Source organism: Elephas maximus, chromosome 8 (genome assembly GCF_024166365.1).
Source record: "Elephas maximus indicus isolate mEleMax1 chromosome 8, mEleMax1 primary haplotype, whole genome shotgun sequence".
In the NCBI taxonomy this organism is placed as follows: Eukaryota; Metazoa; Chordata; class Mammalia; order Proboscidea; family Elephantidae; genus Elephas; species Elephas maximus.
The window spans coordinates 89914035-89941619 of record NC_064826.1 but is presented as its reverse complement, the minus strand read 5'-3'; the positions used below and the strand labels follow the sequence as shown (position 1 = coordinate 89941619).

Sequence of the window (27585 nt, the reverse complement as noted above, 5' to 3'; positions counted from 1 at the left end):
CTGACTGAGACTAGAAGGACCCTGGAGGTCATGGTCCCCAGGCCTTCTGTTAGCCCAAGGCAGGAACCATTCCCAAGGCCAACTCTCCAGACAGGGATTGGACTGGACGATGGGATAGAAAATGATACTGGTGAAGAATGAGCTTCTTGGATCAAGTAGACACATGAGACTATGTTGGCATCTCCTGTCTGGAGGGGAGATGAGAGGGCAGAGGGGGTTAGAAGCTGGCCGAATGGACATGAAAAGAGAGAGTGGAGGGAAAGGGTGTGCTGTCTCATTAGAGAGAGAGCAATTAAGAGTATTAGCAATGTGTATATAAATTTTTGTATGAGAGACTGACTTGACTTGTAAACTTTCACTTAAAGCACAATAAAAATAAAAAAAAAAAAAACCCTGTGGAGCTCAGCTCAGTTCTACTCTATAACACATGAGTTGGAATTGATGTGATGGCCATGAGTTTGGATTTTTTTTTTTTTTTTAATGAAAGCTAAATTCACACAAATTATGACTAACAGATATTTTATTTAAAAAAATCTTTAGTGTAATTTTTCAGACAGGCAAACATATTTAAAGAAATAATACAATAAAAATCTATGGACCCATCACTCAAAGAAATAAAGTGTTGCAAACAGGACTGAATTTTCACCTACAGCACTGTCCCAGACCCTAGCCCCTCCCTCCCCCAGCTACAGAGATCACTGGAGCCTTGAACGTGGCCATTGCCATTCCCATGCCCGTTTCAGAGTTTTACTACACGTGTGTGCATTTTGAATCTCTCGTTTCTCAGCCAGGATGCCCAGTTGCTATCCACAGCTATGCTAGGCTCTGGGAGGTATTTAAAATATAGTAAGTCTTTAGTTTGAAGGAATACTGCCCATGTGTCACCTCATATCTGCAAACCATTTTGAATTTAATCACTCACGACTCCATTCTGCGAGCTTACAAAACTAAGTACGGCAAAGGCAAATTAATTACCTAGGGTCCCACGACATCTCAGCAGCAGAGCGCAGAAGAAAACTCAGCATGGAGAGCTCCTGCCCAGGCCTATCACTCGCCTCGGATGCTGTTGTGCTCTGCAGCTTCATAAGATATTTATAAGTGCTCCACAATATGTAATAAATCATTACATATTGATTTAAACCATGCCATTTGCAAGCCTCAAAGCGCTTTACTGTATTACATATAGAGAGGAATCAAATCACTTCCCCAGCCACTTGACAGGCAGGCGCAGCTCAGTCAGAAGCCCTGGCCATTACAGTGGTGTCAGCAAAACCCCCCAGAAAGCTGAGAACTAGAAGACGGAAAGTTAGTTGCATTGACTCCTTCAAGCAGCAAGCTTTGGCTAATTGCTGAGGGAATATGTGCTCTAGTATATCTCAGACTTTTAAGTGGATAGAGACAGAATCTTTTATTTGTATAAATCAATGTTTTCATTACAGGTCTGTTGTGTCTAAAGCTTCACAGGTGTGATGCATACTGGCTACAGGAAATGAAAGTCAGCTTTAAACAAGGCAGTTGTTGTTAGTTGGCCCTGAGTTGGCTCCAACTCGTGGAGATCCTACATATAAGAGAAACGTTGCGCCATCTTCAGCCTTAAGTGATAGGCACCTGTCAGCTTCATTTGCATGCCTTTGGAGCGAAAAGAAATTCAAAGCATCAGGGCTTAAGATTTTAAAACTCATTCTAAAGGCCATAGTTACTAGAACTCAAACTTAGTAGCTTTTCCTGAATATGTATTTTTAATATATTCAGGAACCTTGCAAGTAGGTTGTGAAACTGTTGTTAGCCTAAAATAGACCACGGTGGAAGTATTTACAGTCCCAGAAAATAATCAACAAATGTTACAAAGTAGGGCTTTTCCCCCAGGGAGCACGTTTACCAGCACGCCACTGCTTCTATGCATCCTTTACATGGTCAAAATTTGTTCTTGAATCTAATTTTACTAGATTCTGAAGAGCCTTTTGAATAGCCTGTGGATACACTCAAGGTCCCTGGGTGGCGTAAATGGTTTGTGCTTGATACTAACCTAAAGGTTGGCGGTTCAAACCCCCCCAGCAACACCACGGAAGAAAGGCCTGGTGATCTGCTTACATAACTACTACAGCCTAGAAAACGCTATAGAGCGCTTCAACTGTCACATAGGGTCTCTATGAGCTGGATTGACTCAATGGCAATGGGTTTGGTGTGTTTGTTTGTTTGTTTGTTTTAGTTACGGATACATTCACAGATAGTTCTAATAGAAAAAACGTCTTTGTACCTGACTGGTAAATAATGTGAGGTGAGGTCTAGCATGTTCTCCTGGATGAGCGGGAACTCACATTTTCCCAAAGTGTAACACAGGAAACAGCTATCATGGAAATGGCTACGTCTAAAGAAATACAGTAAACGTATAATGAATGTTTTCACCCACGTTCAGTCAGGCTCAATAAAACACAACTTACCTTCAGTCTGGAAAATTGAAGGGCATGTCTATTAACAACTGACAAGTTACAGAATTACCTCTGTTTCCAAGAAAATCACCAGCACCTTAAAATCGGATCACCCCTAAGTGCCTCAAGTGGGAAAAAAAAGGCAGAAATCCATACATGTTTAGTGAATATACCCAGTTCTATTTTTCAAGTGGAAATGATATAATTTACAGGTGACTCTTCCAGAATAAGAGCTGTTTTATTATGGTGCCTTCACATCTTTTGATTAAAAGAAATATTTTCTCTCCGATGTTAAAATTTTACATGGAAATTATCCAAGGCAATCACTTCGACTCCCTGCCAAACCAAACACAATCGGTTACTTATTTTCCTAATTTTAGTTTCGCTCGTGTCTGGGGGTACAGAGTTCAATGCCATACCAAGTTTCACTGGGAAAGATTTTCCTAGATGGAAGAAACAAGATTGTAGTTGGAATATTAATCACCAAGTTTCTCATTTTTTGGTGCGTGCAAAGGCAACTGGGCACCAAGGATTTTTTAGAGGGTCAGATTTTCCCTGTGCCTCAATGACAACCTGCAATGAAGTTACATATTTTGGGTGGCATCATTTGAATCTGGTCATCTTGTTAACAATAGGTATCCAAGCCTAAGAGTTTACTCCCAAGCAGATGAGCATAAAGGGAATAGTTCTGTAATAACTGTTTACTGAGCGTCTACTCTGTATACAAGGCACCTTGCATGCTTCTCTCTAATCTTCACAACATTACTGCAAGACATTATTATTCCCATTTAAAAGATGGGAAAACTAAGGCTCAAAGACAATAAAAGGACCACTCAGAAAGGGAAACCCTGGTGGCATAGTGGTTAAGTGCTACGGCTGCTAACCAAAGGGTTGGCATTTTGAATCCACCAGCCGCTCCTTGGAAACTCTAAGGGGCAGTTCTACTCTGTCCTGTAGGGTTGCTATAGGGTTGCTATGAGTTGGAATCGACTCAACAGCACTGGGTTTGGTTTTGGTTTTGGTTTTGGTTATAACTAGCCACCTTCCACCATGCCCACCTGTCTCAATATAATGCAATCTTGACTTGACCACATAATGGTATTCTCTCACATACCTATTTTCTATAAATAGTCAGTTTCTGACATTTTTTATTAGAACTAGTAAAATTTTAGATTACTAGAATAAATTTCTTTAAAATCCTGATGAGAAAACATTTCCATTATAGTTTTAAAGCAATTTGGAAACGTGAGCTTTCACATCAGGAAATAATTTGATAAAATGCTATGCTGTTGGTCTAACTGCAACAACTAACATTGAGAGTAAAAAAAATTACTAATTTAAAATATTAGACATAAAAAATTAATATAAATTCGAAAATATGACTTGCTATAATTTACCTTAAAAATAAACTTGTTTATTAATTATCTTCGAAACAAAAGATTACTCCACCATAACCAAAATGCTTAATTTGGTCATTTTAATCAATTTATATAATATCAGTATCTTTCACTTCTAACTACAAAACACAAGTAGATCAAGTATTCTTATCCTGTTTTACAAATGAGAAAACTAAGGCTCAGGCAGGTAAAAGTAGCAGAGCCAGAATTAGAATTCAGCTCTTATAATTCCAATCTAGAAAAAAAAATATTATTATTTATTTATTTATTTTTAAATGCCTTCCCTACTATAGTGCTTTCCCTACTACACTACACAGAAGAGAGAACTTATAAAAGCTTGAAATAGTGAAAGCGTAAGAGTTAGGTATAGTGTTTCTGATAAAAGAATACAGGGTTCCACCTCAAATGTAACCTGCAGTTAATAATGGAAACAGCACCTGGTATAGGTAAGCTTCAATGGGAGGAAAGAAGGGTAAGCAAACTCTTAAGTCTGGTACATGTTGGTACTGAGTGTCTGGTGGATGAAAGAAGAACAGGAAAAGTTGAAACAAAAACAGAAAGTCCCAGAAGGCTTTCTAAGCCTGTATTTCCAGTTTCTTTAAGGCTTATTCTGTATGTCTCTACACATAAGCTGCTCCAACAGTGATAAGGCAACGGATGGGAGCCTTTTTAAAAAATATATTCACCATGAACGTTATTTCTCCCCATTCGCCCTTTCCCCCCAGAATGTAGTTGCTGTCTTTTGCATTATTTTGAGCAGAGTCTCTACCACATTCTGTAAAGACAGCAACAGTAGTAGTATGCTAAACTGGCCTCCCGTCATTACTGTGGTTGTCAATAAAATTTACCTGGCACATGCTAAAGTATATTTGTTAAAAGATATATTTGTTTTACAGGTTAATTTGCCAGGAGGTGCAAACCTGCTTTTCCTCCTAATTGAAAAAGAAAAAAATAGTAAAAACAAAATCATGTCCTCCAGCAATGAACTGTCTTTGTATTTCCATTCTTCCTTTTACCACCACTGCCAGCTCTGGACTGCTGCCATTCCTGAAAATAACCTATAAAAGGGGTTTTGTTCCCAGTACTCATGGTACTCCGCTTTTCTAGGCCACAGACGCTTGCCATCTTTATGTGAACCAAGAAAACATACCAGAAAATTTCAGTACAATTATGTCAACATCCAATATTCAAAGATGATTAAAATTACCATTTATATTATCTTTAAAAAAAAAAAAAAAAGATAATTGTATTTGAGATCTAAAGAGCCATCTGCTACCAAATATTCTTTGGGAAACAATTGGTGAGACCCTTTTCCTTTGTTATTAAGAAATATGTGTTCTAGAAATTTCTGATTGATTTTGCATTATTTAACAAAATAAGGTTCTGATAATTTGTTTCCTACTAACCTTGACATTACTGCCCTGGTGGCACAGTGGTTAAGTGCTCTGGCTTTTAACCCAAAGGTCAGCAGTTTGAATTCACCAGCCACTCCTTGGAAACCCTATGGGGCAGTTCTCCTCTGTCCTATCATGTCAGTATGAGTTGGAATTGACTTGACAGCAACGGGTTAACCTTAGCATTAATTTCCTACAGGGTGCGGGTGTAAATGACCTCAGCTGATTCTTAGGAGCCTGATGTTTTGATGGTTTAGCTTTCCACTTGAAGGATTTGAGACTACCTGGATTTACGTGAGTGAAACAGCATGGCTGTGGCCTGGCAGAAGCAAGCGGTTCAGGCAACTTAATCTTGTGTAAATGAAAATGGCCACACAATTGATTTGACCAAGGCAATCAATACTGCTTATGAAGACAGCAAAAATGAGCAGATCAACTGGGCCACAGTCCCTTTGGTGGCTGCAAGTAGACAAAATTTACAAATAGCATGTACGTCCAAATGCCTTGTTCAGAAGAACTTGGGTGTGTGTGAAATGCCCGAGTCAGCACCTAGCACAGAGAAAGTATTTAATAAACGTTGCTTATTTCCACTTCTTTATTTTGGTCACAGACTTTCTGAAAGATTTAACTAAATTATACATTTCCAATATCACGTACAACTGCCGTAAGCAGATACTGGGGCAAATGTCATTGTTAGTTGCCGTTGAGTTGGTTCCGACTCATGATGACCCCGTGTACAACAGAAGGAAATGTTGCCTTGGTCCGGCATCATCTTCACAATTGTTGGTATGCTCAACCCCACTGTTGTGGCCACTGTGTATTTCGAGTGCTCTCCAACCTAGCGGGCTCATCTTTCAGCACTGTAGTGGACCATATTCTGCTGTGATCTATAGAGTTTTCATTGGCTACTTTTTTTTGGAATTAGATTGCCAAGCCTTTCCAAATACAGCAGACTATTGTTACATACACAAGTCAGCTTGTGGAAGCAGATGAGAATGGGAGACAAAGAAAGTTTTGTACATTCCATACATTCTGTGTGCCATGGCCACCAGTCAGCGTGTTTTCAAAGGGAATGGTTAAGCGGTTAGGAGCTTCTCTAGCACTTTATAGTTCTTGATATCATCCTAAGTATTTTCTAATAATTAGCTGACTAATTAGCTCATTACTTTGTGGCAGCATTATAATTCTGATAGCTCATAGGCAATAATGAAAAGTTAAGTAATTTGTCCCAAAACATAATTCAGTTATTCATGCATTTATTCATTCATCAATTAAATAATATCGATCACCTTCAATTTGTAAGGCACTCTATAGATGCTAAGTCAAATACATTGGGAGTAGGTTGGATACTCTCTGGTGACTAGGAGGATGACCTATACTACGTGCACGCTATCTCCTGGGTAAGGGACTGACAAACATCTTCTGTAAAGTGCCAGGTAGTAAATACTTGCATCTTTGTAGGCCACACGGTCTCTGTCACAACTACTCAATTCTGCAGTCATACACAATATGGAAGTGAATGAATGTGATGGTATTCCAGTAAAACTTTACCTGTGGACACAAATATGAATTTTATCTAATCTTTACATGTCATAAAATATCATCCTTCTTTTGATTTTTTTTCAACCATTTAAAAATGTAAAAACTATTCTTAGCTTGTTAGCCATACAAAAGCAGGTGGAGGCTGAATTTGGTCCATGGGCTGTTGTTTGCCAACCTCTGTCTTAGGGTGAAGGAAAGAGTTCTGGTGGCGTCCTTTCCCTGGAAAATCTTGCTGGTGGCCAAGAATCACAGCAATTTCAACTGCCTGCTTTGTATGTGGGGCCCTGGTGACACAGTGGCTAAGAGCTCAGCTGCTAACAAAAAGGTTGGCAGTTCGAATCCACTAGCTGCTCCTTGGAAGCCCTATGGGGCAGTTCTACTCTGTCCCATAGGGTTGCTACGCGTTGGAATCGATTCAATAGCAACGGGTTTGTTTGTTTGTTTGTTTGGCTTTGTATATAGTTCATCTTTGGTACATGAAGTTGTCCTTATAACCCATGGCTTCCAGGACAAGCGCTGTGAGTTTTCTGCACACCTTTCCTCTCAGGTGGGCCACAACTGTCCTATATTGCTAGTCAAGCAGCAGAGTCCTATTTATATTCCCAAAGTACAAAAACTTCACTGGTGTATCAACAATATTCCAGGCATAGCTTTAACTAGCAAGAGAGCAAAAGAAGAAATACTTCAGGAAATTACAGGCTTCCTTTACTTTTTATTTAAATTAAATCCTCAACTGTATTATGAGTACCCACCCAAGAATTACAATATTTAATAATTCTTGATAACCAAATATCAAGTGGCACTTTTTCAAAGAGATCATCTTGGTTTATCATCTTAGTATCCCTCTCATACCTCAAGAGGTTCAGCTTTGAGGGCAAAGTGGCTTGCTCACTGTCCCCACACAGTGTTCTCATTTGTGAATTCATGTCACACCCCATTGTTCTTCCATCTCCTTTTCAAAATGAAATATTACCAAGAGAAATCACACATTTTGGTGCTAACCTGTGGTCTTTGCTCTACATAAATTTTTTGTGATCTTGATGCTTCTTTATCTCGCCCTTGAGAATGAGAGTCTCTGTACCCTCCCTGCTTCCTCACTAGGTACAAATCCAGTTATCCTGTATTCAAAATCGTTTATATCAAAAAAAAAAAAAAAAGAGAGAGAGAGAATTCAAACTTGCTATGTTTTTTTATGTTGTTGTTAGATGCCACTGAGTGCGTTCTAACACACAGAGATTCTATGTACAACAGAATGAAAATACTGCCCAGTCCCGCGCCGTCCTCACAATTGTTGCATGTTTGAGCCCATTGTTGCAGCCACTGTGTCAGTCCATCTCATTGAGGGTCTCCCTCTTTTTTGCTGACCCTGTACTTTACCAAGTGCGATATCTTTCTCCAGGGACTGGTCCCTCTCAATAACATGTTTTAAGCAAGTAAGTTTACATGTCCAAAGTAAGACGAAGTCTCGCATCCTCGCTTTTAAGGAGCATTCTGGCTGTTCTTCTTCCAAGACAGATTTGTTCGTTCTTCTGGCAGTTCATGGTATATTCACTACTCTTTGCCAACAGCATAATTCGAAGGCGTCAATTCTTCTTTGGTATTCCTTACTCATTGTCCAGCTTTCACATGCATATGAGGTGATTGAAAATACTATGGCTGCGGTCAGGCGCGCCTTAGTCCTCAAAGTGACATCTTTGCTTTTTAACATTCTGATGAGGTCTTTTGCAGCAAATTTGCCCAGTGCAATAATTATAAGTTGTTTAATTTCTTGACCGCTGCTTCCATGTGTTGATTATGGATCCAAGTAAAATGAAATCCTTGACAAGTTCAATATTTTTTCCGTCTATCATGACGTTGCTTACTGGTCCAGTTGTGAGGATTTTTGTTTTCTTTATGTTGAGTTATAATCCATATGAAGGCTATAGTTTTTGATCATCATCAGTAAGTGCTTCAAGTCTTCTTCACTTTCAGCAAACAAGGTTGTATCATCTGCATATCACAGGTTGTGAATGAGTCTTCCTTCAATTCTGATGTTGGGTTCCTCTTCATACAGTCCAGCTTCTCGGATTATTTTCTCAGCATACAGATTGAATAAGTATGGTGAAAGGATATAGCCCTGATGCACACCATTCCTGATTTTAAACCATGCAGTATCCCATGTTCTGTTCAAAGGACTGCCTCTTGGTCTATGTACAGGTTCCTTATGAGCACAATTAAGTGTTCTGGAATTCCCATTCTTCGCAATGTTATCTATAATTTGTTATGAACAACACAGCCTTCGCATAGTCGGTAAAACACAGATAAATATCTTTCTGGCATTTTCTGCTTTCACCCAAGATCTTGCTATGAGAATCTCAAATATCCCTTCCATCTTTGCAGTAGGAATCTATGATTTTCAAAAGATTTCATCTAGATCTACTCTAATACGGTATCCACTAATTACGTGTGACTATTTACTTTTGAACTAAAATTCAGTAAAATTAAGTAGAACACAAAATGAAATTCAGTCCTGAGTCACACTAGCCACATTTCAAGTGTCCAACAGCCACATTCCATCCTTACAGAAAGTTTTAGTGGACAGTGTTGATCTAGATGAAAAAAAAAAAAAAAAGACATTTATGACAGTTAATTCTTCTGATTTATTTATATCTAAGAAGAATTATCCTGAGTAACCTAGTTCTTTATTTCTCCAGAAGGAAATAACAGAGTTTTCTGAATTACAAGTACTAATAATGTGTTAGTATTAAAAAGCACTGCCATGTAATTATGGTCTGGGATTCGTTTTCTCTTTAAACCTTCCGTCTTCCATGTTTAGGACCAGGAATTATCAAAGTAATTTCAATCAAACCATCTATGATAGACATACGTCATTTTAGGGAGGTATCCAGCATCTGGAGTCCCTAGGTGGTGCAAACAAATCGTTAACATGCTTGACTGCTAACCGAAAAGCACCTTGGAAGAAAGGCCTAGTGATCTAAAAAAAAAAAAAAAAAAATCAGCCATCGAAAACCCTATGGTGCACAGTTCTACTCTGACATGCATGGGATCGCCATGAGTCAAAACTGACTCAATGGCAACTATTTCTTTTTGTTTTTTTGGTTATCTATCATCCAACTTGCCTTCCTCTCTCTGGGGAATTTCTACTGTTGAATAAGATCTTAGCAGGGCACATGATGCAGGTGTGGCCAATCAGATGATCCACCCTAGCCTATGGTTCCGGGGCAAGTGAAGCCACGAAAGGACAGCTGAATTCATTTGGTGCCATGTTTGTGATGGTGGCCAGTAGCAATGGTGGCCAGTGGTGGCCAGAAGCAGTGGTGTCCTGGTCAGACTCCTGCAAGCTTTCTAGGCCATCTGGAGCTGGCTTTGTTCTCTGCCCATTTTATAGGGTTGACCCCTTCCAGTCTCTGGCTAATTCTGGGAGCGCAAATATCCTTTGAATAAATTCCCTTTTCCTACTTAAGAGGGCTGATCTTTTCATTTCACCAAAAGAACAGCAACTGATGTATCATTCATGTTACCCTACGTTATTTCCACATTCTATAAACAACATTTATAGAATAACCCAATTTTTATTCAAAGAAACAAACAAAGATGTAAAGGATTTTGTTATTATTGCCATCGTAGTTTTATTAGAGATGATCTTCCAGAAAATTTACAATCACTATTAATTGCAAAAGAAATAATGTGGTCTCACAATTAAAAAATATATATATTTGCACAAAGGTTATTTCAACCCACAAAGAAGTTAGAACATAAAGAGAACATATTTCAAAATTTTAGTGGTATTTGAAACCTGCCCTTTGGTTTCCATGTCAAAAACATTCCCCCTCTCTGAGAGATCTCTTTCTTCTAAGTTTAAAAGCTTTGTTCTCTGTTATCCTCAGTTAATGTTATCACGGTAACTGGTGCTATCTCTCTTCAAAACACATGAACTAATACTGATCCGAAGCCGCTCAGAGGATGGCCTTTTGCACCATTAACACAGTACTACAAGAGTCTGTGCAAATGGGGATGGCTTTGAAAGATAAAGTAGGTATCACCTCAAACGTTTACTTCAAAATATGTAGAGATGACAGCATCTGGGCAGTCATAGAGAGGTGTGACTGATGTTTCTCTTCTCCACTTCCTCTCAGTTTTCTTGGACTCTCTGAACTAAAAAAATTGCTCACAGAAAAACAAAATTGTGAGGATTTCTCTTTGAAGAGGGAACTTCAGGTTTTCCTAACTCCCTGGCAAAGATATTTTTCTCTAAACAGAAGAAGCCTCGTTTTGCACGTCCACCTATTTCCTGGTATATACTGGCATCACGGAAACACTGATTGGGTGCCATTTTGTTTTTCTTCTCACCATTTAGAAAAACAAAAATCTACAATCATTATATAAAGTAAAAGGCTGAATATCCTGTCACAGAATATTTTCATATTTTATAATCTACATAAACTCAGGCACTTATAAAAGTGCTGTATATGCTTAACTCAGGTTCTGGGACCAAACAAACAAACAAATTGGACATGGTATCATACCACACTACCAACCAGCTCTGTCCAAAACCCAAAAGCAAAGCAGACATTTAACCAGGTTCCCAGAAAGGAGTTGAAGTCACCAAAAACAGAACAGCCATAGATTTTTATGCTCAAATCCACAGAAATCACATTCTCAATCGGAAAGTCGATTCTCCCTTACGAAGATTCAAAGGTAATTAGGGTTTTTCACTGTACTAATTATAGTACCAAGGAGCCCTGGTGATGCAGTGGTTAAGTGATAGGCTGCTAACCTACCCAGCAGCTCTGTGAGAGAAAGACCTGGAAATCTGCTCTCATAAAAATGATAGCCTAGAAAGCACTATAGGGCAGTTCTATCCTGTTACATGAGGCCTCTATGAGTTGGAAACCGACTCGATGGCACCCAGTAACAAGAACAACTAACCTAAAAGTTGGAGGCTCAAACCCACCCAGTGGCTCCATAGAAGAAGGCCTAGCAAACTGCTTCCATAAAGATCACAGCCAAGAAAACCCTATAGAGCAATTCTACTCTCTCACACATGGGGTCGCGATGAATTAGGGCCAACTCAACAGCAGCTAACAACAACAAACTATAATGTCAAGGGACCCACATTTGGTAGGAGAAGATGAGAAACTTAATCTTAAAGCTTCCCCCCTTTTCATGTTTTCAGCTTTTTCTAGACTGACTGCTACTTATCTGGAGCTGGAGCAAAACCCAGTTACGCTAGTCAAGAGGACCAGCAACTGGGGTAGAAGCAGAATTTGATATAGATATTCCTATCTTGAAAATGGCACTGGAGATCTTCCAGCTGAAAACAAAGAGCTGGCCATGGACTGCTGAAAGAGTCTCCATCCAAGTCACTTCATGTGTCTCTGCTCTAATAACCACAAATACCAGACTCCGTGTGCTACGTATAACTCGCCATCACTCACAAGGAAGAACAATCTAGGAAAAGTGGTAGAAACTGATATTTGTGGGGCAAAACTAACTAGCTTTTTGGAGAAAAAAAAAGTTATCTAATATTGAGGGCCAGTAGACACTGCTAACAGATAAAAAATTTAGATGCAGAAAGATGCACTACAATCCTTCTGGTTTTTATTGCTCTTTTCTTTTTAAACATCTAGGACCAGCCAATGTTTCATTCTGTTGTACGTGGGGTTGCCATGAGTTAGAGTGGACAAGGCGGCATATGACAATAGTATCTACCAATAATTTTTTTTTAATAAAATATACTTTTTTTAAATCCCTTGATCTTCCTCCCCCAAGTTCAATCACAAATGGTATATCCTTTGTTTCCTAGTTTGTGCCCCTGGGTGGAACGATGGGGGCCTGAGGAAAGGTTCATGTTTCTAAACGGAGTTATGTTTTTACCACAATGGGAATCAATTTCAATGACAACGTCTGCTTCCCAAAAATGGGTTTGCATCTGAATAACCTGAAACCCCCATTGTTAATGCTGGAAACACTTTCTCTGGAGCTATGCCGGAAAGCCTGAGGGGAAGGCATTCAGGAAAGGGTTTCTATCTTCTGAAGAATGATGGTCAGCCATTATTGTCCCAAGGCTGTGCCTGAGACACTTGTACCATCCAATGAATTTATCCCAAGCCAGCATGCTACATCACATGGGATGCTTTCTTGTAGAGATGTGCTTCTAGCCCAAACTAGTGATGATGATGATGACTGTAATCCTGACATTTCCTGAATCCTTACGAGGTGCCAGATACTTTTCCAGGCTCATTACATGTATTACTTCATTCAGTTCTACAACAAACTACTGAAGTTTTTACAGACAAACACACACATAAAGGACTTACTTAACCTTTCTAAGGAAACCCTGGTGGTGTAGTGGTTAAGTGCTACGGCTGCTAAGAAGTCGGCAGTTCGAATCCACCAGGCGCTCCTTGGAAACTCTATGGGGCAGTTCTACTCTGTCCTATAGGGTCGCTATGAGTCGGAATTGACTCGATGGCAGCAGGTTTGGTGTTTTTTTTTTTTTTGGTTTTTAAGGCCACACAGGTCCAATCAGCTTAGAGAGACTGTATATGAGTGTATACAGGGTGGAGAAGTCACTCTGGGAATAGGGTGAACACTACAAGTGAACGGTGAACTAAATGTTCCACTCTAGCCAGTTTCAGATGGAAGAGAGGTGATAGACATATAAGCCAACCCATTGCCATAAAGTCGATTCCCTGTGTGTGTCAGAGTAGGACTATGTTCCATAGCCAAACACATAAAAATACCTAGAAATCTGACCCATATGTTCCAGTCCTTTCTGTGACTTTGAATGAGTATACCCTAAAATTGAGAATTTTCCTTTAAGAATTTACAAGTGTTTTTTGAATTTCTCTGGGTGGCTATTTTTAGGGGCAGGTGAGTCTACTGACTGATTTTTAGATATATTATTACATAAATTGAGTGAGAATAAAAATTCTTAAGATCTGGAAGTTCAGCCCAGGTGCCACTGCAAATCTTCAAAGCCTGATAATGGAGAATTTAATCTGGAAAAATAGGCTCCTTCATTAGGTTTCTAGAAATATGGGGTCTGTCAGGGTGGTGTGTCCGTGTGTGTGCATGTGTGTCTAAGAAAGAAGGAAACCCACCCCTCAATAGTAGCGCACTAACATGAAAACTAAGGGTTAAAACCCACCCTCCCCTCCTGTCTTTTTCTGGCAAAACTTGAACAAAATCTGTACATACTCTGGGCCAAGGTTTAGACAAGCTTGTTTTCATCCACCTCAAGAAAACTGTTAGTTATTATGTAGGCACGTTTACATCTGGTCCCATCTTTATTCCGATTGCATGCAAAAACCCACAAAGGACTGTTTCCTCAGCTAGGACTACAAATCTCTTCCTTAACAGAATTGTGATGAGGCAAATATACCAGAGGTCAACTGGAAGATTTTTAGAAGAAGGAGTGAAGTTCACGTCTGAAGTGTACATGGTGGCTCTAGGAAATATTGTCCCATTGCTGGCCAACATATTTGTTCTTTGACAAATATTAACAGGCCAATTGGCAAATCATATTAGGGCTCTAACATGCAGAAAAGGTCTTTGTATGTGAAATAGCAAAATAAAGTTCAGCTTGTACTATTTAAAAAAATGAAGTAAAATGAAGTTGGTAAATGCATGATTCTGCTCCACCAAAAAGTCATGTTAGTATTAGTAACAGCTTCTCACTTTCTGGAGTTTTAATTATGTCTCTTGGGACTGAGAGAAGGGCGAGGGTGGGGCAAACAGATTTTAACAGCTTATTTGGTTGCTATCCCTACCTTTACTGCTGTTGAACTAAAAAAATCTCCACAGGCTAAAATTCTTTACATTGCAAATAAAATAGTTTTTCCCTGGTTTTTATCAGCATAGGTCCCACAAGGAACCGACAGCCGGTTTATGTCAATGAACAAGACTTATTGTTTTCAGATTTATTTTTTTATAGCAAAAAAAAAAAAAGTTGGTGTTGAACTTAATACGCAACAAAGCACAACGAAGACTCTAATATGGGGTTCCAGGATAATTGCTGGGTTGAATACAGGCCATGTTGCACGCACCTATTTGTGGGAGAACTCATTAATTTCCATGTTTCTCCCTAACTTGCTTTCCCTTATGGCATGCACACACACATGAACACATACACACACACATGCACACACGTGTTTTTCTTTTTACCCAATGGGCAGATGCAGATGTGTTTTGCTGTGTGTATAGTTCTTGTTTCCATGATCCATCATAAAAACTAATGAGATAAGGCCTGGAGGTCGGAGAAACAGCAAGTAAGGAACAAAATGGAAAACCTGGGATTTAGCATACTTTTTTCTGGGATCGGGACATGGAGGTGACAATAGTCCTCATGAAGCTGGATCTATATCATCTTCTCTTATTGTAGTCTAACTCACCTTTTTTTTTTCTCCTGAAAGTAGCTAGAAATGTGGGGGACCCTGATCACTTTTTTCCCCTCCAGAAATAAATGTCTGCCCTCTGCTCTTGCTATGCCTGAAGGAAGTCTCTTCGGGCAGAGAGGAAGGGGTTTAGGTTGGAAGTCAAGAAACCTGTGAGCTGGTTCTGGCCCACCACGAACTTGCTGTGTAAGTTTGGGCAAATCACTCAACTTCTAGTTTCTTCACCTGAAAAATAAATTTTCCAAGAGGCCCAACTGAGTCCGATATTTTCAGATTCCTTGCTTTCCCCTTTGAAATTTTAGCCCCTTCTTCCACAACCCAAAGATGGTCCCTCCAGCTATTACCTGATGAGGCTTGTTTGTCATAGCCCTTCAAACCCGGCTTCTGGATTGTTACCTCAGAATTTATTGAGCATCAGGTCCCTGATTCCCTAAGGTTGTTAGCTCCCAGGAACACTGCATTTCCATGGGATTCTTAAAGGCCAGAGCGAAGCTTCTCCAATAATAGAATGTAGGCCCCTGACTTGATCTGGAGGTGAAGGAGTAGTTTTGGATGATGTCTCTCAGGATGACATTGTCAGTCATTTGGAAAGCTGAAGGTATATAACCAGGACAAGCAGCAAAATATGCTTGAGACTAGACTTGACTTTAAATTATTGCCAGTGACGTTCTGAGGCAAAAACAGAACTAGATGTTAAAATTCCTTCTCAAGACTACATTGCCTCAATGACTGATGAACTGAAGGTGAGGAAATAATTTTCTCTCAGTACGCCAGGGAGGGGGCCTTGCTCTGGGGACCAGGTAGGAATCATCGGCTTGAAGAAGGGAGAGACATCAGCTTTGTGCATTTGCAGGAGGTATATAATTTAAAGCCTTTATCCTGTCACTCTCCCACACTCGATTTCAAGGCTCATTTTCTTTCAGCATGTGGTCAGCCCATATATGGTAACCTATTCTAATGACAGAACTTATCGTATGAAAGCTACTTCCATTGCTCTTTCTTACGATGACAATACAAGAACGCTATCTTTGTCTAACTTCTTATTCTAATTTTTGTTACAAGGAGTTGTTTAATAGAAATAATATAAAATAAGCCTTTTTATCCAAACGTTAAAATGAACAACCAAATAGCTGCAATTTTGATTAGTTGAAATTGTTACTACTGTGATGTTGTTTTGAAAGATGTTTGGTAAACTCTTTACCAACATTGCAGTACGTTTTCACATTCGTTTACTCAATGTGTGATCAAAGTCAAACATACCCCAAAATTGTCATTAAGATCATGGAAAACTTATAAGTGATGTCAGTTTGGTGAAGAGGGCTCATCACATTTTTATGTGTAGCCTGGATAGAGAATTAGGCTCCGTAGCTCAGACTCTCGATTTATTATCTAGAACTTTACTGTTTGAGGTTGAGCTGACAGTGCAGGCATTGGTGCATACCCTGGGAGATAGAGGGAGATGTATTCACTTCCCTACAAGCTCTAACACAGGTAATCACTGAAGGCAAGATTTTCAACCAAATTCTTCCCAGACTTGCAGACTGTAAGGCCCAGATTTTACCCAGAATGGAGAGGAATGAGAAATATAAGGGGTTTATATTCCTCACACACTAAGGGAATAATAGTCTTATAAGTCCAACTGATTCTTGTGAATACTTGTGCTATAAAGTTTTTGCACGAGTGGGTGTATGGAAAACCACAAACACGACCAGTTGTGAGTTCCTGTGGTCTCCAGCAGGATTTACAAATGTCTATTTTGACTCCACAGCACCACTGCTGGCCTCGGGGTTGAAATGTTTTTAAGTGTCAAAGGAACCTGGTTTACAACAAACTCTTGCCCCCCCCCCCCAAATTCAAAGTTAGTGGAGAGCTTGGTTCTGCTGCATAGCTGGTGAGACTGCTCTTGATGACCATCAGATAGGACTTTGTGCATCTTGGAGTCCGAGTTTATTGTGTAGCCTGAGTTACTCAAGTTCTAGTGAGGAGTCAGAGCAATGAGCAGCGATGGATGCTTCGTTTTCAATTCACTCACAGACTATGAGAAATTGAAATATGGATTTCTCTTACTGAATTTAATACATAGTTCAATACTCATTTCTGAGAAAGGCAAAAATGTGTACCTTCGAGATCAGATGTAACAAATACTACAAAAGTCCATATTTTTGCTTCTTGGTTTTCTACCTCGGTACAAAAATTAAGGCTTCTGAAAATGCTTAATCCCTTGTCCAGAGCTAAGAAATTGTTGTTGCCAGTTCAGCACAGCACATTTGTTTAAAGGATTTTTGTTTTATTGTGTTGATCTGATTTGTTTTAAAAAGTGACCCAAGTTTTCACCAGAACATCGGACTTATTCTGGAAAATGCTAGAGGCTAAACAAAGATAACACCAAGGACAAGGAACTTATCAGACCTTACAACTAAGTTTCAAGCCTCATTATAAGAGAAGGGATTGGAATCATTATGCTGAATCCTTACTGTTCAATTGGTTCAGAGGAAATATGGCAGCAGGAGGGCTACTGGCTAGGTGCGAGCACTGCACATACTAGCTAAACATATTCCATTTAAAAATATTTTTAAAGTGTAGCAAAAATGTATTTCAAGCACATTTTGCACTCATGCAATAAATAATCAGGGCAAAGAAACAAAACAAAAACAAACAATGGATATAGACATTTTACTTCTCCGGAATTTGGGAAGGAGTGTGCAAAGTGTTCTGTACTTGTAACCTAACCAGATTTTCAGAGGAGACACAAAATACCCTGATTTGCTATGTGAGATCAAAAAATCATTTGCTGATTCTCAGTCTCAGGTTTTTCTTATATAAAATGGACTAACAGCTCACGGCCCATGGAGTATATTAAGACAAGTTGTAACAGTGTCAGTTGCATTGGTATACTCTCTCTTAAGATTAACAGAGAAAGAATATGTACACCCTCCCAGCCACTAGCTCTGCATTAAAATACATATGTGTCTGGTCTTTAAGAAAGCAATTTGAATGAAGACTAGGGCCAAAGTTTTCTTCACTGTCACCGTAATGACTGCTACATATTATAAGTTCTTAGTCCATATTTTTGCTGATATACCTTACAAAACCCCCTGCATCCAGTATACAAGCCCAGAAATGTGGTAACAATTGGAAAAATCCAGGAAAGACCATGAATTAAGCATTATAAGTCAATGTTTACACCCAGGGAAGGAGTCTCTATGGTTAATGAGGCTTATAACAAAGATTCCAAAAGACTGAGATAAAGTAACTGTGATGGTTAAGGTTATGTGTCAACTTGTCTGGTCCATGATTCCCAGTGGTTTGGCATATATTATGTAATCATCCTTCATTTCTGGAGTCTGATGTAAGCAGTCAATTAGTAGAAAGCCGAATCAGTTGAAAGCCAGTTTCCTTGGGGGTGTGGCCTCCATCCAATATATGTGGATGTTCTGGCAAAGCTCTCTCTGGATCCTGCATCCAACTCATCATCCTCCGACCTCCAGTTCTTGGCACCTGCCTGACCTGCAGATCTTGGGATTCGTCAGCTCCCACAATCCTACGAGCCAGCGGCCTTTCAATTTTGGGTTCATCAGCCCCTGCAATCACGTGAGTCAGAGAAGCCTCCAGCCTGACACCTTACCCACGAATTTGGGACTTGCCAGCCTCCAAGATAGCATGAGCCATTTTCTTGAGATAAATCACTCTCTATGTATTTATACTTATACACTTTACTGGTTTTGCTCCTCTAGAGAACCCCGCCTAAGACAGTAACCAAAACAGATGTCAAGCTACAAATTGATAATACCATGTGGTTTGAAGTACTAAGCTTTCTGAATGGCTTTTCATTCCCAGACCTTCCATCTGTTAATTTTCCTTGGTCAAATTATTCACTAAGTGTTGTTGGAAAAACACAGTGATACAGTAAAGATAAACGCTGTAAATCACTCCATACTTTACATTTAAACCTAGGTTCTTAATTGGTTAAATTATAGAGCTAGAAAGAATCAGGTATCATCCATGGTAATACCCTCATTTCATAGACTAAACAATGTAAGCTCTTCCCCACCAATGGGCCCCCACCCCGTGTTCCTTTTGTACAGAATGCTTTTCCCTCTACTCCTTCACATGGCCAGCACTTTCTTGTCTGTGGGGTCTCATCTGAAATGCCACTTCTTAGAAAAATCTTTCCCACCTAACTTATTCCCTTCTTCTTCCTTTTTTTTGCCCTTCCCCATTAGTTTCTCTCTTAGCACCCTATTTGCATCCTTTCTACTGACAATGGGCACAAGTTGTTATTATACTTTTAAGTACTTTGTCGTTATTGTGGCTATTAGTTGCCACTGAGTCTGTTCCGGCTCATGGCAACTTTATGTACAACAGAACAAAAAGCTGCTCAGTCCTGTGCCATCTTCATGATCATTGGTATGTTTGAGCCCATTACTGCAGCTATTGTATCAAGTTTTACTCGGTTATTATCTGTCTTCCTCATTAGTCTGTAAGCTCTTTGAGAGTAAACTACTATATAGACCTCTCCATGGAAAGCCCCTGCATACAGTGTGTAGCAAATGACAGCCTCTTAGGAACTATTTCTTGAGTGAGTGAATGACTCCATGAAAGCTGTAGGGCACGATTGAAGTTGGAGGATTTCTAAGCTAGGAAGCATCCCATGATCAAATCTGTATTTGAGAAAAGTAGCTCTAGCTTCAGCAGTTTGGAGGCTGGATATGAGAGACCACTTAAGAGACTAGAGAAAGGATAATGAGGGCCTGAAGTAAGACAGTTATAGGAGGATGAAGAGGAAGGAACAGATATGAGATATTCCAAATAGGTAAAAATTAGAACACAAACATTCAGGTTGTAAGTTACGGTGGAAAGGAAAGAGTCTAGGATGACTGATGATTGATTCAGTCAGAATAACTGATGATATAACAGGCAGGCTTAATACCTGTCATTGCAGAGTTGACAGTCTAGGGGAGGAGACATTAAACAAATAATTATATAAATAAGTTATTTTATTATAGCTGAAATAAGTGCTACCCAGAAAAAAAGCTGGCTGGGTGTGTGGTGGTGCCTCCACTGAGGGTGGGAAGTGGGACGGGCCCGTCAGCAAGAGGAGGAACAGTGATAAAATCATCAGTCACATGGCATTAACAATCCCTGCCCAGCTCCCACCATGGTTATGACGACTGCATGTGAAAATTCTCAAACACGTTCCACAGATGGAAGTTATTATTACGACTTCTCTGTATCCTTCATCCCCCGCCCCTTTCTTTTTGCCCTTTCCATTATAAAAAATATCAGTTTAATTCACAAATAGACATTTACCTATTCGACCAGTCTGCAAAGGAAATGACCAGCAGATACCCTTAGCCAGGATCCTTCAAATGAGGAGTATGGGGCAGAAGCAAGCCACCCAAACATGGCTTCTAGCCACGAGCTGTGTGGCCTTGCCTTTTGTTTTCCTCTTTCGTTAAATAAGGAGTGTTGATTGAATGTCTTTGCTTATTAAAAAAAAAGAAAATAGGAAAATAAAAAAATATATTAAACTTTTTAAAAAATGAAGAAATTGGGACAGATGATCTCTAAGTCTTCATCCAGCTCCGCAAGCCTCAGTAACTATTTGTTGATTTTATTTGATTCCTTTGGCACTCTCAACGGACGAGTTGCTGGACATGCTTTATTTATCCCTTCCAAAAGCTTGGCTCCCAGGTCTGAGGTCTGAGCTACACGCAACAAGGGCATGGCTCAGGAGCAACTGAGAATCCTCAGGTGCACTGCCAAGAGCCTGGGAGGCACCATGTCAACTGGCACAGGCCATTCTGGAATGTGACTGAGCCCAGAAAACAATATGAATGAATTAAGAAAATCAGCAAAGACCCTGTGGAGTAGAAAAACTGAAACAGGTAGGCCCCAAAATAAGCAACTAAGAACCTAAATAAATAAATACACATGCATGGGAGAAGTATGAAGAAAGAATATTCACATACTTTGACTAAAATTGGCTAACATTTCTTGCTTCTGCAACTTGCAAGTTGAAATTAGTAACTCTCTTTTCATAATGATTAAAAAAAAAAAAAACACTGTGAGATCCCTCAAGATTGGTCTACTAACTCAGGTACATGTTAATTGCTTAACCTAGTGCCGGGCAGGAGAGTCCCTGGGTGGTCCAAACGGTTCATGTGCTCAGCTGCTAACAAAAACACTGGAGGTTCGAGTGCATCCAGAGATGACTCAGATGAAAAGCCTGGTGATCTACTTCAGAAAAATCAGCCACTGAAAACTCTGTGGAGCACGGTTCTACTCTGACACACCTGGGGCCACCAGGAGCCAGAATCAACTCTGTGGCAAGTGGTTAGTGCTTGGCAGGTAGTAAGCAACTGATAAATGTTAGTTATTGTAGTACTACTACCACCGCCACCTCTTCCAGAACCATGGCTCCATCTCTAAATGAAGGGGAAATTATTAAAGAGTAGAAGCAATGAACGTAAGGTACAGTATAGGAAAAATGTACCAAATAAAAAACCAATCAAATGTGTATCATATGGCAATATAAAATATTAGCAATCTTAATCATCTATTTAATATATAAGCATTGGCCCTCTGATAGATATTCTTGGTAGGCTCTCTTGATAGACATCGTAACCATTCTCAGTTGCCTTTCTCTACTGTAGAAGCTGGAAGACGAGGTGCTTGAAATTCTAACTTCCCCATTAATTAGAAGTAGCATGTGATATAGTCCTGATAAAGGAAATATAAATGAAACTCCATGGAATAAATACCCACAAGTAAATTCTCACTACAAGAAAACTCTTGGGCCTTCACGTGATTTTTTTTGTTTTCCCTTCCTGGAATGCAGGCGTGATGCCAGGAGGTGCAACAGTCACCTTATGACTAGGAGGGAAAAAGCCACACATGAAGGACAGCAGAACAGGGAAGTGGACAGCACCTGGATCCCCGATAATATCCTGCAGTTGGCAGCCTTGGATTGCCCACCTCCATGTTTTTTGTTACATGAGTACAATAAATAAACCTCTTGTGTGTGTGTGTGTGTGTGTGTGTGTGTGTCTTCTTACTTGGAGGCAAACATGCTCTGAACTGATACGGTGCTCTTCTATCTCCTTGAAAACGCAATAGCAATATTAATGAAACATGGAAAACAAATGAAACTGTAAAATTAAATGAGAATATTAAAGATACAAATTAAACCCCTTCCAGAATCTGAAAGGAAGATAAACCAAAGCTGGAAAGTTCTAGAAAGGAGGCAGAGCTTGAAGAATGGGTAAGGTGGATTAGGCCTTTGGAAGAAAGGGGAAAAAACCATATAATTGAAGCTCCAGATGTGAGGCATCGAGGAAACCTGTTTGACCACTGAGAAATAAGGAAGGATAAGGTGAGGGCTTGTGAGGCCCTTAGAAATCAGACAACAAGAAATGGGGTACCATCTAAAGTTTTTGAGCAGGTGAATGGCATGATGAAAATGGAATATCATGATGTGTAGCCCATAATAATTTTTAAAATGAATAATATATACTTTAATAAAATATTGTCCCTTAAGGACAGAGTGAAGCATATCATGGGGATGTATAGAGATCTTTTTGTCCTTTTTATTATAAAATATCAGTCTAATTTAATTAATGAGTATGCATTTATCTGGCCAACTGGTCTGAAAAGAAAATGACATGATTAAAGTTTTGGGTGAAAATGATAAAAAAAAAAAAAAAAACCCTTTGACTATAGCGGAAGTCCCTTCTCTTCCAGCCTCTTTGGCCTTGGCTGCAGAAGCGAGATGACAAGGAAACATCATCATTTGGAAAGCGTCGCAATAAGACACACACGTTGTGCCGCTGCTGTGGCTCTAAGGCTTACCACCTTCAGAAGTTGACCTGTGGCAAATGTGGCTACCCTGCCAAGCACAAGAGAAAGTACAATTGGAGTGCCAAAGCTAAAAGATGAAATACTACCAGTACTGGTCAAAAGAAACACCTAAAAATTGTAAGCCACAGATTCAGTCATGGTGTCCGTGAAGAAACAACACCTAAACCCAAGAGGGCAGCTGTTGCGGCATCCAGTTCATCTTAAGGAGTTCAAAGCTTAGTTGCGCAATAAATGTTCTAGTATTACAAATTTTAAAATTAAAAAAAAAAAAAAGCTCCTTTGGAACTAGGAGCTACTAGTCACTCACTATTCAGAAGCATGCTCAAACAAAGTTCATGTGGGAGTTTGCCTGCCATCTTACAGGCTGTAAGGGGAAATGCCAGGATCACATTTACAAAGCACTGCCAACATCTGAGAAAAAGATGAGGCTTAAAATTGTTATCACTTACCTTCATTTTACTTTTTGTTCTGGGAATCTTAACTTATCAGATAGCCAAGAAGACAGGCTAAAGTTTCAGACTCATCGATTTTCTTTTCACTCTTACATTTAAGAGCCAGACTCCTGGCTTCAGATAACAATGATTTAGAGATTCTGTCTGGTTTCATAGGCAGCACAGAATTTGTACTGCCCAATGACTGGAGACAGGCTAGATCATTATCTTTTAGATCTGAAGATATGCGACCAAGGGAACCCAAAGAAGGATGCCAGGCCCCCGCCTCTGTCCTTATTACACTGGACAAGCTCACAAAGCCCATACATTCATACTCCCCCTATCATGCACCCCACCACTACCACTGGCCCCCTTGTCAGTTCCAGAACCAACCATACACAAAGCGGTCAACAAATCAAAAGGATGACCAATAGGCTCAGGACTTAACATTCTCAGCCTGGTCTGGCTGCTTGTGAGCATCTTGCACAGTGTAGAAATGGTATTTGTTGATACAACAAGTCTATTAAAAAACAATCCATTTGAATCCTCCTGAGATATGCTTTTCAAAGGGATTTTTTTTTACTTTCTCTTTATGTGTTCTTAGAAGTATTTTAGTAGGTGTGAGATGTAGACAGAAGCAGAAGTAACTGCCAGTAATCCAAGAGTTCAGAATGTCTACCAAGAGAATATTCACAATGCCCAATTGTCTACATTTGTTTTCTTTTTACACACACATATAACAAACACAGACACAAAATTGAAGCCTTTGGTTAAACTGATGAAGCTTCTCGTTTGTGGGAGATAACTTTGTTTTAAAGAGTTTTATTTCTTTTGGTAGTGCCAATTTTTTTTTTTTTTTAATTAGCGACCTATTCTATATAGAGTGGACAAAAGAGCAGATTCTGAATTTGAATCCTAATTCTGGCACTTATTAGCTGTGTGCTCTTGGGAAAATTATTTCACTTCTCTGTGCCTTAGTTTACTCATCTATAAACAGGACTAATACTAGTGGCTACCACATGACTAAACTAAATCCATTGCCATCAAGTCAATTCTGACTCATAGCAACCCTACAGGGCAGAATAGAACTGCCTCATAGGGTTTCCAAGGAGCAGCTGGTGGATTTGAACTGCTGAAATTTTGGTTAGCAGCCAAGCTCTTAACCATTGTGCCATGATTTATTTATAATGATTAAATGAAATAATATATTTAAAGTGCTTGGTATAGTGCCTGGTATATGATAAGAGCTATGAAAGTGTTATTTCTAGTCATTATAATTTGATCTACTGGAATATTCACTCATTTTGTTACTGAGTCCCTGTTATATGACAGGCATTATTCTAAAAACTGGGGACTCAAAGTGAACAGGACAGATAAGCATCCAGAACTCATGGTGCTTATGTCATAGTGGGTAAGGCGGATGATAAACAGACAACAAATATATATGCGACATCATTTCAGAGAATGATAAATGCTATAAGGGAAAGTTAAGGTTGATGTCATAGAGGGAGACTGGGATCCCAGGCGGGCTAACTTGAGAGTGAGTGGGCGGATAAGTCCTCTCTGATGGCACTGGAGCTAAGACCTCAATTATACCTCCTGGATAAGAAACACTAAGCTGAAGAAGTTGCAGTATTGTCCATTCTCTCAGGATCCCATTATAGTAAGCCCTTTCTGTTTTAACATTACCAATTTTCTTTACATACCATAGATATGTTTAAGGAAGGGGAATAAAATTTAAAGACCAAAACATTTGAAAAGAAAATTAGGAGCTTGTCCTGCTGACAGTTACCCCGAAATCAAGGCACCAACAGGAGAGAGGGAGAGGGAGGAGATTCAGAGGGGGCGCCCTCGTCACTCTTTTTCTAACATCTCATCCTAGCTTGAGCCAGGCAGTTCAGACTTCAGACACCCATGTCCTGTCATTAGTCAACTTCAGGAAATTTTTAGAAATTGTTGCCCAATCTGCAAAGACAGAAGGTAGAGGAAATGGAAAAGTGAGGAGGGAGGAAGTTCTGTTCCTTGGTAGATGATGGAAATCAGGGAAAACATGACCACTGATGTTTGTTCAGTCCAGGCACTTCAAGTTTTGGTGTTGGGGGATAAAGGCTGTTATCTTGTGAAAATGGAACAAACTTCACTGGGTTGGAATGCTAGTCTTGACTCTTATGGGAAGAATATGGTCTGAGCTGTTCTTTGCAAGTGGCCAATGCTATTTTTTTTTTCATTTGCAATAGATCATTCTTGCATCTGTTTAGCCTGTTTTAGCTTACCAAGTGCCCTCATATACAGTATTTTCATTTAATCCTGTTTCCCAGCTCAGATCCTTCAAAGGTGCTATTCCTAGGCCAGGAATTCTTCTCTTCACTTGGCAGATGCTTTCTCATCTTTCAGACACAATCTCCTCAGACAGACCTCCCCTGGCCACCTTATCCAACCAGGCACTCCCAACCACTCTATCCCCCAGTGTGGAAGCCTTTTGTTTTCTTCGGAATCTTTATCCCCATTTATAAATATACACGTTTTGCTTACTTCTTTTTGTCTAGCTCCCTCACTTGGCTGCTGGCTCCACGAAAACAGCACTATGTCTGTTTTACCTACAACACACACTCAAAGCCTTGCCAAGTCCTTGGCAGATACAAGAAGCTCAGTATATGCTGAATAAAAGAGTCAACATCACACACCTGGAAGATGGATATTTTTACAGATGAAGAAACTGAATCTTAGGAATTGCCCAGGATCACACAGCTGGTATTTGGCACAGCTGTGACCATAACTCATGGCTTCTGATGCTTGGTTTTAGTGTCCTTTCTACTAGACAGCATGGGGACAGTGGTGGTTCAGGGGTAGAATTCTTGCCTTCCAGGCAGGAGACCCGGGTTCAATTCCCGGCCGATGCATCTCATGAGCAGCTACCACCTGTCTGTCCATGGAGGTTAGTGTGTTGCTATGATGCTGAACAGGTTTCAGTGGAGCTGTCAGACTAAGATAGACTAGGAAGAAAGGCCTGGAGATTTTCGGAAAATCAGCCAGTGAAAACCCTATGGATCACAACAGCCTGATCTGCAACTAATCACGGGGATGATGCAATACCGTGCAGCCCCTCATTTCATTCTGCATGGGGTTGGCATGAACTGCAGTCGATGCAAAAGCAGCTAACAATATCCACTAGACACCACACAGAAGCCAACTCACCAGTGGCCACCAGGACACTAAAGAGGGACATGAGATTTTCACCTACCCCAGTGGGAGGCAGGTTAAATCAGATGACACTTTAGAATCAGCATTCCCGAAATCCTCACCACAGAGAAGAAGAACCAACAGTCCTGCCCAAGACACATTCAGAGAAGCTCAGGGTTGCAAAGTTTCGACACATCTCCGAGCCCTGCTGGTGGACTGTGTGGGTGAGACCATAGCTCTGCGGTCAGGGCTTTAACCCTGGTCTGACCACTTGCTATCTGTGTAACTTTGGGTAAGTTATTAATGTTTGCGCCTCATTTCTTTATCCTTAACATGGTGACGATAGCCAAACATACCTCATAGCGCTGATGCCACACATACTCTGCCTTGAATACAAGAAAAGTACTTTATAAATAAATGTTGAATAAATATTAAAGGTCCCTGTAGACATGGCACCTTTTCTTTGTGTTAAAAGTCACTCTAAGCTAGCAAGGTGTGGATCAAGGTGAAAAATGGTTTAAAATATATTTGGAACTTTTTTGAGACTCTTAACCAGGCTATTGTTTCTCTATATTGAAATCAATTTAATCACAATGGTTATAATCCCCGAGCTATAAACCAAACCGCTCTCTGCATTGCCCGTTTTGCTTCACCACGTGTCCCTGTATCACTGCTCGTCTTTAACGGCTACATTTTTTCTAGCTTTTTTGAGCTGCTGCACACCCAGCATGATGTCTTAAGATGCAATATGTCAGGTGAAAATGAAAAACACATGTTTTTGCAGCACTTGGTTTCAAGTATTCATGAGTCTCCAAAAAACAGATTTGAGAATAAAGTTTTCAAATAGAGATGGTCTACTGAAATATAGATTTCCAATTGTTGCTGAAGTTGTTATTAAACCAAACTCCCTGTCGTGGAGTTGATTCCGACTCATGGCGATCCTACAGGACATA

The 27585-nt window shown here is 39.8% G+C and overlaps 1 protein-coding gene and 1 pseudogene across 6 annotated transcripts in view; one reads left to right on the top strand and one right to left on the bottom strand.

Annotated features, from left to right (window-relative positions):
- LOC126082088 (60S ribosomal protein L37-like) overlaps nucleotides 1-23225 on the top strand; it is a 32878-nt pseudogene extending 9653 nt beyond the window's left edge.
- The window catches only part of CREB5 (cAMP responsive element binding protein 5), a 471478-nt gene that overhangs the window by 183720 nt on the left and 260173 nt on the right, over nucleotides 1-27585 (bottom strand). The gene's annotated exons all lie outside the window — the stretch shown is intronic.